The sequence below is a fragment of the Gopherus flavomarginatus genome, chromosome 5 (assembly GCF_025201925.1).
Source record: "Gopherus flavomarginatus isolate rGopFla2 chromosome 5, rGopFla2.mat.asm, whole genome shotgun sequence".
Lineage (NCBI taxonomy): Eukaryota > Metazoa > Chordata > Testudines > Testudinidae > Gopherus > Gopherus flavomarginatus.
Genome location: NC_066621.1, coordinates 153,308,380 through 153,314,667, shown reverse-complemented (window position 1 = coordinate 153,314,667; position 6,288 = coordinate 153,308,380).

Sequence of the window (6,288 nt, the reverse complement as noted above, 5' to 3'; positions counted from 1 at the left end):
GACTGAAATCTTTCTGTTAGCAAGCAGGAATCAGTAAGTTTCAGTGTAAGGCAGTGGTCCCCAACATTTTCGTCTGGCGCCTGCCAGACGAAGGACCGTGGCGGTGGTGGAGCATCCGCTGAAATGCCGCCGAATTTCTGCGGCGTTTCGGCAGTGACGCCTCTCGATGACGCCACTTGCTGCCAACAAGCGACGTCATCAAGAGGTGTCGCCACCGAAACGCTGCAGAAATTCGGTGGATGCTCAACCGCCGGCCAGGAAGTGGGCGCATTTAGATGCCCTCATGGGCGCCTTGGGGCCCGTGGGCACCGCGTTGGGGACCTCTAGTGTAAGGTTTTGGCAAACTTAGTTAAGTCAGCCAATAGTTGATGTAACAAAATCAAAAATAGAACCATTGCCTGCCAGTTCATTTCCAATGCCTTTCCTGTGTATTGTATCAAACAAGGGAACCTTCGGACAAGTAGCGGTGAAAGCATACTGCAAGACCATAGCCGGGGTGAATGTAAAATAAAGCTCTTACCGGTATGGGGCCCACTCTGCCCCCCTCCCCCACCCCCAGCAGGGCCTCAGGTGGAACGGGCAGGGCCAGGGTGAAAGTGAGTTACATTTCTTACTGGTACAGTCCAGAGGCAAGCAACACACCTCTCTTACATACTTCATACCTCCCATTTCATGACTTCAATATAGAAAATAAAGCTGCTACTACCAGTACTGTCTGTAATAAAACTTTTAATTGGAATAAGCCTGAAAAAGTGAAAACTCACTGTCACATTTTTCTCCTTGTCCTCCCTCCTCCTCCTCCAGCCAGGCTGCCAATGCGGCTAGGCTCCGGTTCCCCTGACCCCTCGCACTCAGCAGGGGTTGCAGCGGCTCCCCTCTAGCTTGCAGCAGAGAGCAGGGGGACTGGCTGAAGGAGAAGCCTCCCCAGGATGCCTGCTGCCTGCATTGGAACAGTTAATTTCACTCACAGTTGTTGGGGGCCGGGGGAGACCATGGCAGGGGCAGAATACAATAGGCATTTGGCTGCACAGCTTAAATCCAGAGCTAATAGAAGCCAACTCTGTGTATGCCATCAGCTCGTATGTCAACCAGGCCATGAAACAAAAGATGTGAATGAAAAAATACTTACTGAGCACCATAAAAGGTGGTAGAAAAATAACTAAAGTATTTCTTAGAAATAGCATGTTCACGTAATTAGACTGTGTCCTTATTCATAACCACAGGTGGGGTGGAGTTAAGATTTTATACTGGCATTTCCTGACTTGCATATTTAAGAATCCAACCTCAGACTAGTTTTCTTTACGTGGCCATCCTGTCCCATTGCAAGTTTTCTACAACCTTGTAAACTATATATTCTGTGCACATAAGTTTCAACTTTTGCTTTGGTCAAGCAAGTTATCGGGCTTGATAATAATGGGATGAAATTATACAGGTCAAACTACATGATCTAATGGTCACTTTTGACCTTAAAATCTATGAATCTGTATTGTGCCAGTCAATGTGCATTGAATGAGCTATGACTCTTGCACACACTAGATAATCAAGGTAGGCGTCCAGGTTTTTGCATAGCAGCATCGCCTCATTTGGTGTGCACATACCCTAGAGAGCTGCACTTGCACAGGGCAATGTTCTTTTGCTTAGAACATGGATTAAATGCTGTTAAATCATAACTATACCGCTGAGCATGCATAGTGAGACTTTTGTATCTTCCTAACATGGTCAAATCAACACAGAATTCAAAGGCACTTCGTTTGGTCACTGTTTTCAAGCCACCTGAATTTTCTACTTCTACCCATTCTCATGATACTTTTGTGTGGCTGTTTTTGGTAATGGCTGAACTGTTCATTTTTTTAAAATCTTGAACATAAACATCAGGTGGAGGAAGTTTTCAGCCTACAAGGTGAGTGTTTCCATTATATCCATTATCAGTCACTCAGAAAACTGACGTGCACCCACAGCAGCTGTCATCCAGTGTAATACTGTTTTCAAACTTCTTCTACTGCTTATAATACTTTTCAAAAAAAAAAAAATGCTGAGAGCCGTATTCTCAGCATTCTATCTGTTTTATTATCTCATAATGTTACTATGCAACTTACGGGCAGTGTCGTCTGCCACCAAGCGTGTTCTCAGCTTACGGATCATGGAATGTCCTCCAGAAGAGTGGGGGGAGCTGCTTATTTGACAGGTTCCTCAGCTTATATTGCAGTCATGGACAATCTGACGGCAGTACCAACAGCGTGTGGTGGAGCATCAGAATGATGCTGCTGCCCCTAGAAAATACCAACAATGTCCATAGACAGACCTGGACGTGGCAAATGTAGGCTGCTATCAGATAAGCTGCAGCCAGTTATAGCCTAGAGGGGCACGCACTTCCATAAGTATCACAAGGAGTCAGTGGCAGTTGCTAGGAGAAGGAACCCCAAACTTAAAGCTACATCCACATTTACTGCCCTGGTTATTGCAAGTGCTGCAGCAGCCTGGCACGTGGCGTGTGGGGATGAAAGAGTGGGCCTGGAACTGCACACACCTTTCTCAATATAGTCCAGTCACAATGCAGGTGATTCAGCAACACAGTACCCACTGCAACCTGTTAATCAGCATCCTGTGGAAATGGGGATTGGAAGTCCTTAGTCACAATCCTGCGTGCAGACAGCCTGCGACTGATGGCCATTTGTTGGAGACAAATGTCCTGTTCGTATTCTGCCTAGGTGTCAGAGCAGCCTTGTCTAGGGACAGCGCTGCTTTCTGCATAGAGGGAAGGGAATGGAAGATCCCTGAAAAAAATGCTCTACTCAGATCTGCTAGAGCGCTGGGCCTTACTGGATATCCAGTTGTTCTGCTGTCTAAATACAAGGAAAACCCAGATAAATTTTGCAACTTAGACTGTTCACACCCTCCTCGCCACAGGTGATAGATCTGAGCATGGGACTGCTATACTCAGCCTTATATTGACATGGTACAATATGGACAGTGCTGCACTCAGTGAGACAAGACTTACTGGCAAATTGCCACTAGAAAAAGAAGATGCTGGTTACACTTATTACTGGAATGGCAAATCTGAGCATGAACCCAGATGCTCTGCTCTTTGCTTGCAAACTGGAGGCACAGCCAAAGGGTGCTAATGCCAGAGGTATGCTGCTCATTAGCCTTGCTAACAGGTGTTCTACCTCTGGCATCGGGGCACATGCACTGACGATCCATCCAGATGGTGATAAGGAGGGAGGTAGCAGGTCGGTCCTATGTAATGAACTGATCATTTTGGACGATTTCAGTGCCAGGATGGGTTGTGACTGTGCATGTTAGGGCAAGGTGAGGGGGTTGTCCCAGCACTGATAACATTAAATGACTTGCTACTACTTTCCAAATGTGCTGAATACAACCTACTCCTCACCCATACGTATTTCAGCAGGCCAACTATAAGACAACCTGGTTGCATTACTGACATAATCAATTACAGCGTATGGTGAAGAGATCACCACCATGTCAGGGTCACTCACCTTATCAGAGGCACCGACGGCTGCTCAGACCCATGGCTCTTGAGAAGCCAAATGTCCATGTGTGATTACGTTGATACAATACGCCACTGGCAACGGCATGCAGCCTACACGCTGCAGGGAAACGCAGGCTGTGTCACTACATGTGTCAGTGAAAGGCTCTGGCACGGGCGAAGCTGCAGAGGAAGGGTTCAGCAGCTGGAGCCTTTCACTGCACTGGGGAAAGGTGCTGGCAGGGGAGGAGGCAGCAGAGAAGGGCTTAGCCTTTCCCTGCTGCCAGGGTCCTGCCCTGCTGTGGTGAAAGGCTCCTGTAACAAGCCTGGCAGAGCCTTTCACTAGGGGGAGGGCTCCAGTAACAGGGAGGCAACAGGCCATCACACTGCTTAAAAACAACAGTGAAGAGGAGGCAGGGCCTGGGTGAGCAGAGAACTGTGTAGATTAGGAACCCTACTGGGTCATTCCCTGCCACTGAGAGATTGTTTGTTTAGGCTGGTTTTTATTAACTCAAAGAATAAGGCTTCCATTGCTTTCCTAGAGACCATTTCACAGTCTAAAATGGCAGGAGTCATGATTTCCCTTACAGGGCGTTTAAACCAATTTTTTGCATTCAATTTCAGCTCCTTTGTCTACTCCTCTCCTACCAGAGAGAACAACTCTTGAAATTATTCTGCCTTACCACACTGTAAATGCCTTTTTAATCTTTCCATTAAATGAAGGGTCTGTGGAGCAAGTTCTTGTGAGCACAGCCTTGTTTAGCTTACTATTAAAAGGTATCTAGGCTAGTACGCAGTATATGCTCGGGAGCGGTGCTTTTCAAACGGGGTTGCACCCCCAGTAGTGGGTCGCGGAATGGAAGGCACTGGAGCGTGGGGGCTCTGGGCAGCACTGCTGACCAGGCTGTTCAAAGTCCCGTTGGTGGTACTGCCCAGCTAAGGCAGGCTAGTCCCCATCTGTTCAGACACTGCACTGTGCTGTGAAAGCAGCCAGCAGCAGGATTGGCCGATTGGGGTGGGGGGGGAAGGCCGTGCCTGCCAGTGAGAACGGCAGGGAGCTGCTTGTGTGCCTCCACCTAGGAGCTAGACCAGTTGCTGGCCACTTCTGAGGTGCAGCATGGTCTGTGGTGCCAGAACAAGAGGGAAGCCTGCCTCTGCACCCCGGCTGTGCCACTGACCAGGAGCTGTCAGAAGTAAGCCTGTGCCCCAGCCCCTGTGCCCACCACAAACCCCTTATCCCTGGCCCCACCCCAGAGCCTGTGCCCCCAGCCCCACTCCCACACCCTGACCCCCCCTCATTCCTGGGCCTGCCCCAGCCCTGAGCCCCTCCCAAACCCCTCATCCCCAGCTCGGTTGAGTCATGGGCATCAACAATTTTCTTCAACTGGGTCACCAGAAAGTGTGAAAAAAACCACATTCTTAACCTTTCTCTGTCTGAGGCCCCCCCCACCCCCGTGCTATAAAAACGCCAGGGCTGAGCACGGGTGTAGAGACTTGGGGGCAGGGGCATAGGGGTAGTTTGATTATTTTTGGGGGGGGAGCAGTGCACAGCAGGGCTTGATCCACATCCACCTCCACCCCCTGCCTCACCTCTGCAGGCCACCCAGCCTGTCTGGGTTGGGGAGGAGTGTGCAACCAAAAATTATAACTCAAAGGTGGGGAGCTTAGCTCAAAGAGTTTGAAAACAGCTTAAGGAGGGAGTTGCTAGGGGCTATTAGGGGCTGGGTGCTAGGAGGCCTCCCCTGCGGTTCCCTGGTCCCAAAGGGATCTGCCAGCCACAGAGGTGGGTCTCCCCAGCAGGGAGGCTCTTACCAGCTGTCTTAGTGGGAGCAAAGAGGGGGCTGGGAGCAGCTTCAACTCAGGGCACCAGCAGGAGATGAGGGAAACCTGCCACTGCCTGCTCCAGGGCCCTGGCCAGAGCAGCAGCCGCCCCTCTTCATACCTCTGACCTGGCCAGGGAGAGGTGTGGAGCTGCCCCTGGGACCGCTGTGCTCTTGTGCTGTAGTGGTGGGGGACAGGGGAATGCCCTTCATGTCCCCAACTCTGCTCATGTGCTCAGGGCTTCTGCCCCACAAGGAGCACCAAGTCTCAAGGCTCCAGTATTCAGCCCTGTGGTGTAGGGGTGTGCCCAGGATTGGGGCTTCAGCCCCATGGCCCCCTTGAAAGGGATCATGGATCCCCTGGGGGCTGCAGATCCCTAGTTGAGAACCACTGCTCTAGAGGTACTTAGAGTTGCCAAATCCAGACTGCAAGTCAGCCATGGCTTTGGGATGGAGCCTAATACCCTCTTTGCCTCTGCTGTTCACTGTCACTCCAGGTTCTTTTTGACATCACTAAGTATCTTTCTCTAATTTGGTGTCTGCTTTCTAGGTTGGTTATATGGATAAAGCATTTAAGACTTTGCATTTCTCCGCTCTTCCTAAATTAGTGTTGTGTGAAAGTTTTATATATTCTCACATTTCAGCCAGCCCCAGTTTTGTGGAAGAACTGGTAACGTCAATGTACATTTGATAGGAAAAATAGGACACTTAAGCAGTTTAGCTAGTGTTAAACATGGAGCCCTGCAGCTCCCCATGCCCTAAAACTTGTCAGTCATCCAAGTTCAGCACCATGATTGACCACTGGTGGTTCTTCAGTCAGCTGGACTGTGAGCTGATTTGGCCACACCTTCAAACTCTAAAAGGTATGCTCCCCTTGTTTAGTAGATCAAGGCTACATGCCAGAAGGTAAAGTATTTCCCGGTGTAGACGTTCCACAGGCTAAGGCTACATCTAAACTACAGCCGGTCAATTTAGGGGGTC